At 43.0% G+C, this 15,383-nt stretch overlaps 1 protein-coding gene across 1 annotated transcript in view; it reads right to left on the bottom strand.

Annotated features, from left to right (window-relative positions):
• Nucleotides 1-15,015, bottom strand: part of LOC139750819 (uncharacterized) — a 33,761-nt gene extending 18,746 nt beyond the window's left edge. The window contains exon 1 of the mRNA XM_071665586.1: nt 14,878-15,015. The gene's annotated coding sequence lies outside the window, so the exon portion shown is untranslated. The remainder of the gene's footprint in view (nt 1-14,877) is intronic.
• Nucleotides 15,016-15,383: the final 368 nt, after the last annotated feature.

The following is a 15,383-nucleotide window of genomic DNA, read 5'->3' as shown; positions in this document are numbered from 1 at the left end:
ACGCACCAAAGATGGGCACAGAGAGCAACAGGCTTAGTGGTTTCAGCACAAAAACCTCAATGCAACGAGGTATGAGGAACAGAAATTACCAGACAACAATGGATGGGACACAGAAATCACCAAACACTGGGGGTTCAGGCACAGAAACCAACAGACGACACACACACACACACACACACACACACACACACACACACACACACATATACAGTGAGACAGAGAAAACAGAGAGAGAGAGAGAGAGAGAGAGAGAGAGAGAGAGAGAGAGAGAGAGAGAGAGAGAGAGTACTTACAACCAGACTTTTCCATCACGCAACACTATAGCGTACCCCTCCCTACATGTTTTGCTTGATTAACAGTATTGTTTCTCTTTGTCGTCGAGAGAGAGAGAGAAAAAAAAAAGAATGGGAAAGGGGAGGTGTGGGGGCGGCGAAGGATGAGACACGTAAAATGAGGCAGGGAAAATGAGTCACGGAAGATGGTCTCATGAGGATCAGAGGCCTCATGACCCGTCAAGGGATCAGGAGGGAGCGGAGCGGCCAGTGTGTGGGAACTGATCGAACAAGGTGAAGAGAAAATGATGTGGGGCTAAACGGTTATGATGTGGGGTGCATGGCCATGGGAGGGAGAAACCCTGCCACGGGAGGTGTCATGCAACGTACGGAGAGAGAGAGAGAGAGAGAGAGAGAGAGAGAGAGAGAGAGAGAGAGAGAGAGGGCTCTTGGGAACCATCGGAAAGCTATAGAAGGATTAAGGGCCACAAGAATGGGTTGCTTTACGGTAAAGATAGATGGGATGATAGTACATGTAGGTGACGGGTGGAGAACGGTTCCTGCATGTAGAAATATGCTGAGTACCGGAGGATCTGGGTCGCTGTAGACGACCCCTGAGGTTATTCATGAGGGGGAGAGGCTGACGAAATCATGTAGAACAGGAGTTATGTATGACTTGATAAAATCATTTTGTAGCTCGTAAGACAGTTAAAGAAATGTAGGGAAAGGGGTAAAAAAAAAAAGATGTATGAGCTTGCCCATGAAAAAGCGAAGAAATAAAAGGTTTAGGGTTGACTGGATGACGTCTCACTCTCTCGCCCTCCGAAGCTGCTTCGAAATGACTCGAAGCAACTCACCTATTGTCTGCGTGTTGATGGCGTGGACTCGTGACAATACCTGGTTACGACGACAGGCGGGGTCCCGGCGGAGCTTAGCTGGTGTGTGAGAGAGAGAGAGGACCCAGTCTCTCTCTCTCTCTCTCTGCGATACCCTTGCCCCCCGTCACCCCGCTCGACGCCCTATACACACTCCCGCTATTCTTTTTATCAGCCTTTTGCGATTTCTTTTTACTCTTTTGCCCTTCATCAGCCCCACCAACCCTCCCGGCTCGTCCTCGACCCGCTCGTCCCCCACGCGTTCTTGCATCCACCTCCCCCAACTCGCTCCTCTCTCTCTCTCTCTCTCTCTCTCTCTCTCTCTCTCTCTCTCTCTCTCTCTCTCTCTCTCTCTCTCTCTCTCAACTCCCCTGGACGACCCTCTCGCCCCGAACCCAGACCTCCTCCCTCCCCTCACTCCCACCCTCCACTATTCCTGTTGGCCTCCCTCCCGTGCCTGACCCACCCACACCGTCTTACTGTCTGCAAGCGTCACCCAGGACGGATCTTGAGCCAGTAAGTGAGCCCATCTTGCTGCCGACCCTACTGGCCTTCAGGTCCCAGCATGGCAACCTTCCAAAGCAAAAGGCAGATCTTTGGGGGCCTTAAACCAATGCCAGAGAAACTCGTAAAAGTCTGCAGGAGAGTTTAACAACAGTGTTGTGTGATGATTGTGGGTATGTAAGTCTCTTGTAGAATGTGATCATGATAAATGAGAATGCATTATATAATCATTTTAAATTTGAATGATTAAAACCCATATCATATGATTTACACACACACTCTTTCTTTCTTTCTATCTTTCTTTTTCTCTTTATATGAGTGAGGAGAGATTGACCAAGAGGATATATGTGTCGGAGGTGGAGGGAACGAGGAGAAGAGGGAGACCAAATTGGAGGTGGAAAGATGGAGTGAAAAAGATTTTGTGTGATCGGGGCCTGAACATGCAGGAGGGTGAAAGGAGGGCAAGAAATAGAGTGAATTGGAGTCATGTGGTATACAGGGGTTGACGTGCTGTCAGTGGATTGAAGCAAGGCATGTGTAGCGTCTGGGGTAAACCATGGAAAGCTGTGTAGGTATGTATATTTGCGTGTCTGGACGTGTGTATGTACATGTGTATGGGGGGGGGGGGTTGGGCCATTTCTTTCGTCTGTTTCCTTGCGCTACCTCGCAAACGCGGGAGACAGCGACAAAGTATAAAAAAAAAAAAAAAAAAAAAAATATATATATATATATATATATATATATATATATATATATATATATATGATTCATGATACATTCATTGCTGGTTTCATAATATTACAGGAGCATCTTCTTGTTTATCTGAATTATTCGTAGTGATAATTCTGTAGGGACTAAAGCTTTGCAAAAAATGTATCTGGCCGACGTTTGGAGCCTCCTTGCTCGAATACGAAAAATCACAAATTACGGAAGATAAGTGTGTGGAAAACCGTTGCTTTTTGGTACAAGAAACGACGTCCTTGGAGAGAAACCTGTTCCTGTGAATACTGTGAGTGTGACGATGTGGTTACGGCGATGTGACGGTGTGAATCCGCGTTGATGTTACGGTATTGTGGTGTTGGTGGCGGCGTGGTGGTTATATGGGTGTAGGCATGGTATAATACTGTCATAGCCCTTTTAGCTTCGTCCCTGACGGAGCTTATGGATGATATACACCGATGGAAGACACTCCTCTCTCACCCTAAATAGCTAGGTGACGGAGAGTAGTAGGTTGGGAGAATGTTGGCAGATCTCCTCAGATGACCATAGCAACAATGCAGATCTTGCCTAAGGCCTCACATTTGAGCTGTATGCTTCAGCATCTTCCGTGGGTTATTTTATGTGAATAGAATTAGGCCAAACCGACCATCACTCACCAACTATGAAGTTCATGTGGTGTTGATGATTTACCTTGTGAGTGAGAGACTCTTCTATCTCCATTCCACTCTGCCTTTACCCGAATGCACCCCTACACACACACACACACACACACACACACACACACACACACACACACACACACTCTACACACTCCTCATCTTCGCTCATCTGTGTTCGGACCACACCAGCGGATGACGTCAGAGAAAGTTCGTCTTTTCAAACACGGAATCGACCCATTGGATGCGGGTGGCTCAATGAATGACCGCAGGGAGAGAAGATCGGGGTAGGGATGATATAGTATGGAGGAAGCGGTTATCATGGTAAGAGATGCCTTTCTTGAAAAAAAAGATATATATCTTAATACATCTTTCATTTTCCTGTAAGTTGATTGTGAGGTTCATTGAAAGTTGTGAGTAAATTCTGTCGAAATATGTATGACTGAGAGATATTGCAATAGTCTTTGAGAGCAGGTGTTTTTGATTCAAGGGCAAAAAACAAAAGAAATGGCAGATGGTGAAAAGTAAAATCGGTTATTTTCAGTGTTTCCATGAAAATGTATATACTACGAACATTCATAAATAGATTGTAAATAACTGAGTATATATATATATATATATATATATATATATATATATATATATATATATATATATATATATATATATATATATATATATATATATATATATATATATATATATATATGTAAAGTGGATAGATACCTTCATTACATGTTACGCAAATGGTTCGTTCGTATCGTTGATCTTATGTTAATGAGAATGTGAACAGCAGACGGAGTGAGGGAGACAAGGTGGATGACATGGAGGAAACCTGGTTGGTTAACGGGGCATAGAAGGGTGGATGACGGGGCATAGCAGGGTGGGTTAAGGGGCTTAGCAAGGTGGATGACGGAGTTTTGAGGGTCTGGATGACTTGAGGGGGCCGGAGGAGGTGGTATTGAGGGTTGAATGACGTGATCTTGCAGGGCAGACTGGATGAGAGAGTCTTGAGAGCTGCATGATGGAGGTAGTGAGGGATAATGATAATGTTTCCTTACGGTAGTAGTTTGAGGAACGAACCTTCTCCAGTTCTTAATAACGCCATTGTAACGTAAAGCCTAGTTCATTCCTTCATATATATATATATATATATATATATATATATATATATATATATATATATATATATATATATATATATCATCCCTGGGGATAGGGGAGAAAGAATACTTCCCACGTATTCCCTGCGTGTCGTAGAAGGCGACTAAAAGGGAAGGGAGCGGGGGGCTGGAAATCCTCACCTCTTTTTTTTTTTCCCCCCCAAAGAAGGAACAGAGAAGGGGGCCAGATGAGGATATTCCCTCAAAGGCCCAGTCCTCTGTTTCTTAACGCTACCTCGCTAACGCGGGAAATGGCGAATAGTATGAAAGAAAAAGAAATATATATATATATATATATATATATATATATATATATATATATATATATATATATATATATATATATATATATATATATATATATATATGTATATATATATATATATATATATATATATATATATATATATATATATATATATATATATATATATATATAATATTAGAGTTTAACAAAAAAGCCGAGTGATTTACACATCGTCAAGAGAAGGTAGCACATGCTGACACACTCGTTGCAAACATTCATTTAAGCGGGACGATGTTTATCTTGCAGCAGCCGGGTAAAAACTAGCGCCATGAGAATCAGGGTCTGTCGATATGGCGTCTAATTCACCTAATGAGACGCAGGGAACGGCTGCCTGAGCCACACTTGAACAGACTAGTTGATCAAGATAAAGGATGAGGGTTATGTAGCTCAGGCTATGAATCAAGGCCTATCATATGTGATTAATATGACACTTTGGCAAAGCTGATCTTAACCGACCCCTTCAAGTCGTCTGCAGTCTCTTTGGTCTGTAGTGCGGTGAGAGGATATCCATAATATTCATACAAGTTTTAAGGTATCCATACTGATGGTGAGGTATTCATAGTGAGCGGTGAGATATGCATAAAGATTCTGCTACATCATGCATGGAGATAGTGAGACGATCCTATGAATACTGAAGTACAAACTCATTGTAATTCAACTAGTCGGGAAAGCATATATCAAGACGGAATAGCACTCACTCGCTGTGTAATCTTGAAGGTCTATCTTGACGCTGAGATTTGTGTCAGAAGATATTATGAGTGATGGATAATCTCTCTTGCTTTACTGTACTACTCCTGAGTTCCTCACCGTTGTCTCAAGAGCATTCATTCTTCTACTTTTTCCTTCTCCGTTGTTACTAATCCAGGATTATTCTTTTTAAAATTTCTTATTGTTAGCAACTATATTCCCAGTTATTTCGGGTTTAGGAAAAGATATCGTTATAAGAGCACAGATTTTGATAAGATGGTAAAATTAAAGTGGTGAGAAACACACTGTATGGACATGTAAGAGATGAAGGAGGCGAGTTCGAAGTACTTCGAAGCGTCTGTGACTGGCTAACCCCTCTGCCGCCGGCCTCTCACAACACAAAAGCCCCGTCATGCTGACATAATAGTGGGGTTTCCGCAACGGAGAGCAAAATCGCCTTCCCAAACGCGCTCCTCAAGGTCTCACGTAATGCAACGGGAGGGCGCTTAAGAGTGGTCGGGTATAACAGAACTCAAAGAGACGTGAGAGAGAATTCTCCTCAAATCTTCTGAAGCCCCGGTAACCTCAGAACATCACCGTGGGAAGACGATAGAACCATTTAACCTTCATGTCTACACTTGAAGTGGTCGATCACCGCCAACATCTCGGTAATCTTGAGCACGGGCATAAAGTTGTAGAACACCTGATGTCTACCTCCTCGCGCGTGTCCCAGGCATTATAAAGAGGTAAGTCTCTCTCTCAAAGTACCATTACACCGATTAATGGCCAGGGAAATCAAGTTTTTATCCAAGATCGTAATCTTTGTTGGCGGTTCAGGGTCGAGTTGTGTATGGTGGGTTGGATCGTCCTCCACAGCCGCCACTATCATCTTGAGGCTGGAACAAGCTTCCATTGTTTCTGCCAACATATGAAGGTGGAGGTGCCTCCGCTGATGCTGCCAACATAAAAGAATGGAAAAGCTATCAATGCTTCTGCCAACATGTGAGGGTGGAACGGCCTCTACTGTCCTTTACCAACATGTGAGGGTGGAGCAGCCGACCTACCGTTCCTGCCAACATATGAGGGCAGAATATTCCTCACTGGTGCTACTATCATGAATACTTTGATTACCACCAGTAACGTGGGCATATTCTTAAAAATCATTATCACTAGATAACTACAGGTCATCTGTATCTTGCTCAGGGCATCCATTTCCTGCGTATAAGTGAAAAAAAAAAAACGAAACGTGTTTTATTACGTATATCTGAGCAACCTACACATGAGGTCAGGTCATGTAATCTGATAACTTCTTGTAAAATCTCCCTTAACTATTATTACGCTTGACATTATAAGCAAACGGGATTTGCTTCGTCCAGTAAAGGTGTATAACTCCGGGTGAGGCCGTCGTGTTTCACTGAAGAGAATTCTGGAGCTGTCTTCACTTGGAGGTGAAACAGGCTAACCGCAGTGGACGTTTTTACCACTGTATGATGAATGAGGAAGCAATGACTGTAATCTACGAGTGGTAGATTTGCTTTCCACACGATGAAGGAGGGAGAGGGAGGAAGTGATACCCATCATGTACATGGGATTGACACATCATATTCTTTTCTCTTCTTGACTCTCCCATAGAATGAGGGTTTAAAGAGGCAACACCTGGCGGGCCTCGTCCCGATGCGACACCGGGCAAGGGCAAGGGTTAACGGTGCAACGGGAATGTTAGTTTTAACCAGTTTTTGCTAGTGGTGAAGCGCTGCTGAGACAAGGACACTGTCTTTTTTTTTTTTTGTCCCCTCCCCCACTGCAAGCGAAGAAATGCTCATCTTCCGCGTTGGCGTTGAGGTGTTGCCAACGCTGGGGAGCCACCGACCCACGCGACAGCCCAGTCCCTCCTCCCCGAGTCCCACAGAACCCTCTTGGCAACGCCCTTATAGAACACCAGGAGTCTCGGACGCGTTGCCACGCTATCTTCAAGGCGATCACAGCTTCTCAGGATTGCAGGAAGTCGGCGCGGGTGTCACAGGAGTGGTGGCGTGTGGGCGTGAGAACGCTGAGGCAGCAACCTGCCTCGTGCACCAAGGTCGATGGGTGTCATCTCTCGGTTCTAGTGGTAGTGGTGGATGGTGATGATGGTTCGGTGGCAGTCTTGCCTGGTATGGTGATACGTGGTTAGCGTGGTGGTTCTAGTGTGTGTGTGGTTGATGTGGTAGTTGTGGTTAGTGATGGTTATAGGTGCTGCTTGTGCTTGTTTTCAGCTGGTGTCTTAGTGGAGGTTTCTGGTGGTGGGTGGTTGGTGTGATGGTGGTGAGCGGTATCGGTGGGAGTACTTGGTGAAGTGCTGGTGGCGACAGAGATAGACAGATAGACAAATAGATTGATAGATGGATAGATTGGTAAATGGGTAGATAGATAGATAGATAGATAGATAGATAGATAGAGAGAGAGAGAGAGAGAGAGAGAGAGAGAGAGAGAGAGAGAGAGAGAGAGAGAGAGAGAGAGACGGGAAGCAGATATAAGAAAAAGATATTGCATAGACAGGGGAAAGATGTGAGAGCGCGAGAGAGAGAGAGAAAAAACGTCCCTCCTCCGCATGACAATGTGCCTAACGAATATATTCACGACTCAGACCACCACTACTTCAGCATAAGTCGCCGTCGACCTCACGCCTCCGTAGCCCAAACTTTCCAATAATTTCTCACGAGGACGGCCGATGCAGGCTGAGCCCTGGTCTATTACATTAGGTCAGGTCATGTTACAAAAAGGAAGAAGAAGAAGAAGAAAAAAAAAAGAGATATGTCGAAGGAAAGACTCAGTACAAGCCCTTCTTCCGATCTGAGGAGAGATAATTTACCACGTATCATGAGAACCTTCTGCCCGATCGTTCATGCAGTAAAGATGCGACCGAGATAGCTTTAAATAAGAGCTTTAGGAAATCACCTCAATCATCTTTCATTACGAGATCTTTGTGTCTGTTCTACTGTCTTGACTTCTCTTTTCTCCTCTCTCTCTCTCTCTCTCTCTCTCTCTCTCTCTCTCTCTCTCTCTCTCTCTCTCTCTCTCTCTCTCTCTCTCATTGAGCCTCGTCTCAGCGGTCCATACCCAAAAAATGTTGATGATTTAGATGGCACATCTGTTTAAGCAGCCCTCTCACTCTCTCTCTCTTTTTTTCCTTTATTCTAGTTATTGGCGAAAGAAAATGAACATGGATTCAGGTGGCAAATGGTGATGGTAGAAGAGAGAGAAAAAAAAAAGGACCTCTGATGGTCACTGACTTTCACATGACCCTGAGTTACGAACCATATACAACAGATGGGCCTGTGTCTAACATACGTAGACGATGTGTTCAAACAACCGTATGACATTATGGAAAACCTTAAACTATCATTACAAAAAACTCATAGTATATTAGGATTTCCTTTTTTTTTTCTCCCCCCCCTTGAGAAAATCACTGAGAGAACCTCTTATTTTGGTTACAAATGTTTGAATAACGGGCTTAGTTTTTCACAGGGAATTAGATATTTGCCAAGTTTGAAAAGCCAAACACCTACGTGTGATCTTAAACTGCCAATAAAACCCGAGACCCCATTTGCATCTTGACTTTTGTCATTTTCTTATGAGGGGTGAAAGCGTGTGACTGCAAACATGACAGATGTCCCTCAATGCCTCGGCTCCAGCGTCAACACTCGTGGCCATTTGTGGAGAGCAATTAGAAAACATACCAAGAATAAACCTATTTTCTAGCCTGTGATTATTCTTTTGTTACTTTTCTCTCTATATATATGTATTTGGCCTTAGAAAAGGTTTAATTGTACATTTCTACCATCCCCAGATGGTGGCGTTATGTTTGCATACTGTTTAGTTATGATAAATCTCTCGTTCTAACATAAGAGGTGCAAAGTGTCATATTTGACTTACAATCCGAAGCAATACGCTTCTAAGAGTACAAACCACTGTCACACGAACGGTTAGCGATTTAAATATACGTTTTACACCATACGGTGCATAGAATATAAAGCGAAAGGGTAATTTCCACTGTGTATGCAAATTATGTTTTCCCACACCCAAAAGAGGGCGAAGCACAACCCTGCACCAAGGCATGGGTACAGAACCCTCCTGAAAGCCATATAATTAAACATATTTTATGGGATTGGCTTTGGACACACCAAGGACAAATCATCTATTTTGTATTCTCGACAGAGGTTCGTAACTTTCCATTTTCATCTTTTTTTTTTAAGTCACTGGTGATCACTGAAGTACTGGTTGTCCACAGCATATTGGAGGCAAGAGAGTTGTATTTAAGAAGGACTTAGTGCTCGTTGACGATACCACATGCTTCTACTACTGACACATTTATTGTGACAGACCCTTGGAGTATAGCATCTCGTATTAGTATGCTCTACTGTATAGTTTAATGTGTTGTAGGCTTGAAGCATCGAAGGATCTATCGTGTTGTATGTAACGTACCACTGAAGGCTTTGATCATACAGGGTTTTATGCCAGAAGCTAAGACCATAAAGGTTTTTGTCCTAAGCTTACACCATAGAGGTTTTTGTTCTAAGCTTACACTTAAGAAGTCTTTGTCATATGCTTACACCATAGAGGTTCTTGTCGTAAGCTTGAATCTATTTTACAGTAGACTCGCCTCTACTATATCTTTACCTAATCGTGTTTTCATATCGTGGAGGTTTTGACGATCAGAAACTCACATAAAATAAAATACTGTGATAAAACTGATGTATAATCTACTAGCAAGCCCATAATACTGAAAGAACCCATTCCAAAACTAGATATGATTTGTTTTCGTAAAGTCCTTTAACTTGTGGCACATAACCTTAAGGAGTATCGAATACGTATAGAGCATTAAGACTAATGTGAGACTGCCTGGCGCACCTCATCCCTAAGTGATTGTTAAAGGTGTGTCCCTCAGAGAGAAGAGATTGAGCTAGTTGGATGCAGGAGAAAGAGGGCTGTACGTAATAGACGCAAAGGTATTTGGCATGAACAGGGGGGAAGTGATATTAGCCTATGGAAGACACACATACTTATTCAACAGCATAATCTTTTAAAAGACGTTTTGAAACATTTGATTTATTTCAAAACCTTAAAGAAAATTCATGGATGGGAGAGGGAACAATACAATCCAATATAATCCTCAGTTAGACTATTATTTCGTACCGGAAAATGAAAGCGTCTTTTACTCTCCTTGAAAAGATAACTCACAGCCAAGCAACCTTTTTTGGACGATTCATCTTCATGCCGGAAAAATAAGAGGGTTCATTCATAGCTGAATTAATTTCTGATATCATATTCAAACGATCTAGAGAGGTTCACTACTAAGAAAGCCGTATTCAGTATTCCTGGAAGACCTGAAGACTTGATGTTTGTAAGACTCGATCTTAACTGCTATTTGTATAGATGATATAACGACTAACATAGATTTTTAAAACCACAGAATGATACCACTGACAGTTAGTAATACAAGACTCGTAGCTTACCAGATTTCAGAAACTTTAGAAACGTATCAGCAAAGATTAATCGAAACGGAAGAGTTGGAGTCTGTCAACAAAACATTGTACAGGACACTGACGTGTCAAGGATATTTCATTCTTCTCTTGTCGAATCTGACTCTCTCTTGTAATTCAGGCTTGTTAGATTTCAGCATATTTCTTTTTCTGTTATGTATGTAACTCGATGTTTTTCATCCTCTGATTTGTATAGCAGGAGACTGTTTTTCTCAGCATTGGCCTTAATACAAATATCGATATAAATAAAGTTTTATATAATCTAGAACTTAGATGCAAGTTGTCAATTAAGTGCCGATCCAATTTTCTTTATTCTTGACACACAAATGAAAGTCTACTTTCAAATCACATTTCTCAACCAGCTGACTGTAGTTCACGAGCAATATACACGATCAGGTTTTCCTTGAAATGAATATATGAGCTTATAAGTGACAGGCAACATTGCATTGACTTAACGAAGACAGAAATACTTATATTTTTGTTGCAATCTAGATGACACTGATGTTCTTATATTTCATCATCAAAATCTCGCTGCATTTTCCATTCTTATACTGAGCATTTATCATAATTCAATAGAACAGTATTGATATAGAATTCAATCGTATATCATTTTCTTCTTTCAATCATTTATACACATTTCTTGACACTCTAAACATGCTCTCCAAGATCACTTGTCCAACACAAACTCAGAACAGTCTTTCCTCCTGTAGATCTATAGACTACCCAACCTCATCTATTATAAAGATTGAGATTTGTGGAGATGGACCGATTCAGATGTGAAAATTTCCGTGTGTGACATCCTTAGTTACTACGTACGTGTATGTACGTTTATCACACCAATCAATGAGTTTCTCATCTCTTCGATTATCACAAACAGCTTCGTTAAAACCCTTTTGGTTTGTTGCTGTTTGAATACCTTTATATCTTAGCAAATCATCAGTCGTGAAAGAACCGCAATACGTAACACACACTTCGGTCACCACAAGGGCCTCTGGGTCCTACTGACCTTATCCGGAAGTTGAGGATATTCTTTAAATACCGTTCCCTCTCATTCAAAGGGAATTATCCAGTCTCTAAAAAAAACTTCCATCATCCCACCCCAAAAAAAAAAAAAATCCATTATGAACCACATCCTCTCGGCAAGTCACTCGGTAAATCTACTACGCTACTGCTGTAAAGGTATTTCCTTGCGTTCACTTCTCTCTCTCTCTCTCTCTCTCTCTCTCTCTCTCTCTCTCTCTCTCTCTCTCTCTCTCTCGTCTCTCTCTCGTACGTAGTTCTGGGAGGTGTATACAGGTATACTCCCCGGTGATCTTATAACGGGAACGTCAGTGACGGCCTGCGTATTGGTGCCAACACTTCAGTGGCTGTCAATTGTTACTTCTGTGTCCCAGGCAGCTGTTTTTTTTTTCTAACCCCGCGCACAGGGCGGCTGGCTTTCAGTTCACAAATATATAATCCCTCCATTTTACACATGACAATTGACAACACTTAAAACATACGACTTTCGCTACCTCCTGTTCTTTGGCCATACCTCTTCGCAAGGATTCGTAAGCAAGTAGATAATATCTCTTATCGTCTCATCATTACCCCCAGTGAGACTCCTAGACTATCAAGATGTTCACCAATAAGTACGAACGTTTTACTCACCTCTTTGGCGTGGTACTGAATCCCTTACGAAATATGAAATCGGGACGCGATCCACACTAAATGTTCATAAGCCTCGGATGTAAAAGAAACAATGTACAATAGAACTATAAGACTTCATCACTACTGGTAACAGTGAGGAAGGCTTACCGAGCCAGAATGGTTTATGAATCAGTAATAACTGGAATTAAGGTGCAACGTGGGTCAATTACCCATGGCTAAAGCCGTAGAAAAATACCCTTTCAGTACACTTCATCAACGTATTGCCCTAGCGAATACGAGGGAGAACGTAGGCCAAAATGAACGCCAGTGGATGTAAGTGCAATACCACTGGATATAGTGGATGTGAATAGTGATCATGTTATAATGAACATACAGTGAAGTTCCACCATTAAGGAGTATGAAATCTAAGGTAATGGATTTACAGCTCCACTTGACACATCAGGTGCTTCTTAACACACAGTGTCACGTGACACTTGACACGCCCGACGTTGCGAAATTCTAAGGCACTGGATGACACTACACATGACACCTGAGGCGTGTCAAAACTTTACACGCTAAGTGGTTCGTTCGGCCTTTAGCACACGAGTTAGTTAAGACATTTGACACTGGGAGAGGAAGGACACTTGACACTCAGGACGAAGTAACACTTGACACGCAAGTTACAGGGTGATATGTTATGAAAGACGATATAGACAACATCTGACACACGGCACCACTTGACACATTGGGCTAGGGAGCCGTTAGACACATGGAAGACTCTGATATGTGCCACGTACCAAGCACTTCACACACACACACACACACACACACACACACACACACACACACAAGGGGTGGGGTAAAAGCTTACTACACTGGGCGGGGCGACACTTGATACACGAGACGGGGTAGATCTGAGAACACTGAGGGATGCGACACTTGATAGAGAGGGCGGGGAGTCATGAAGTCCAGACACGCTCCCTGGTGCCCTAGGGTGTGATAGGTGAGGGAGGGATGTGTGGGTGGGTGGAGGGTGAACAGGTGCGTGGGAGTGAAGGAAGAGGGGCGCAAAGGAAGTTAAGTTCATATATATATATATAAAATGTCTCGTCAGTGATCATACTTCAGAATCATTTTCTTCATCCCTCCACTTCCTGACTGGCTACGTGGCCACCCTCTCGTCACAGACCAACATCCACCTTCCAGTAAGAGGGTCGGGAGGAGCACAAAGAAGTAGGTTTCCTGCTGCCGGGAGAGCCACTGGCCCGCCCCAGGGCGAAGGGGATTCCCTCCATCTGTCCCACCCAGGACACACACACACACACACACACACACCTACAACTAAGTACTTCTTTTTTTCGGTAATGATTATAATAGGCAAGGGTTCACGTCTCATTCAGGATACGAAGATGTTCGTTCTCCCTGGCGATGAGGGTTTGTGACTCAGATGCCAAAGGGTTTCAACCTGAGTCAGGCGTGGTGTTGGCTGGGTGGTCGCACCCCTCGCCTGGGGCACTTACAGCTCATCGTTATATTTTCGGGTGATGAATCATTTGATGAAATGAGGAGAATAAACAAGACGAAGTTGCTTGCAAGCCAAGAGCCTAGCTTGACTTACGATGGTAAATGGTATCAGAACTAAGGTTCGTGGTGATATCCTCACGAATTTCTGCACCTCAGACGGAACGTCTTGTGTTCTATACTGCCAGTCAATGCAACACTAGGTCGTATAGAACAATTCTAGTATGAACCATACTAGTATTACAGTGTTAGGATTGAGACAGATATGTAGGGTTACTGTAAGTGGTTTGGTGTACAATATGATGTCAAATTACAGGCTTTGCTTTCAGATTAACTACTGTATTGTCACGTACTTAATCGTTCTCCAGGTTAAATATCGCAAATAGTTACAGATGAAAGGACCTAATTACACGAGTCCATGACACATAAATGTATATACCGTAAACTATCAGTAAAAAACACCTTTTGACTTTGAGAGTCATCAGGTGCTGGCTTAGCCAAGTTTCACCTGTTACACTCGAGGAATCTGAGATTTGCGAAAACGGTAGAAAGGAATGGAGGTGACAGAATACGTATGGCACCACAGCAAATAGGCTGCACCACACGACCCCTGCGTGTCTCGGTGTCCACGAAGGGAAGACTCTATAGCAGACGAGCCCAGTCTTGCTGGAAGAAGTTCGACAGTACTGCTCGTAGTACATTAGTGCTACACTTCTTCTTGTATTACTATCAGAGATATTCCAGGGTTCGTTTCTGCTGATTTTCCATATATATATATATATATATATATATATATATATATATATATATATATATATATATATATATATATATATATATATCTGCATAAAGTGGTTTATGTATGAGGACAACCCATGAAATGATCCTCGACTAAATCTACTTGCTCCATGTTTTCTCGTATTCCAGCGGGTATAAACAACAGAGCTTAAGGCATGCTGAAATGTACCATTCAACGCACACATACACATTCGTCAAAGTACACTACGAATCGAACACTTACCAGGAAAGGTGAGCTGGTGAGGCTATAGATCACCACAGGTGCACGAGAGCACAGCTCATGACGCGCAGTTCATTCCGCTGGATCTGTACATGGCCAAAGATATATAGTTTGTTTCACACACGTTGCTAAGTTAACACAAATATCACCTCCCTCTTTTCTCGTGATACAACAGGGTGTGTCTGACACAATCTTTCAACACAGTGATTTCTCTTGTTTCTTATATATTTATCTTTCTGGTTTCCAAAAGAAGTAAGCGACTAGGGAAGGTTGGCAGGACAGGACAGAACACCTGATCCCAGACGGAGGTGGCACACAGACCCTTCACCTGCAGCGGTCAGGGAAGCACTAACCATCAGCTGTTGCGAGGAGCAGCGACTGGGCGAGGCGGCCGCACCCACCAGCCTGCTCCCGATTGGTCCAGACACGCCTCCCCCCTCCGACAGGAATGCGAATCCGGTCTCTGGATTGGCCCGTCGGGTGGTCACAGGCGGGTTCTGGTGTAGAGC

The sequence above is a fragment of the Panulirus ornatus genome, chromosome 10 (assembly GCF_036320965.1).
Source record: "Panulirus ornatus isolate Po-2019 chromosome 10, ASM3632096v1, whole genome shotgun sequence".
NCBI lineage: Eukaryota > Metazoa > Arthropoda > Malacostraca > Decapoda > Palinuridae > Panulirus > Panulirus ornatus.
The sequence above is the reverse complement of the archived record's forward strand: the minus strand, read 5'-3'. Positions and strand labels throughout refer to the sequence as shown.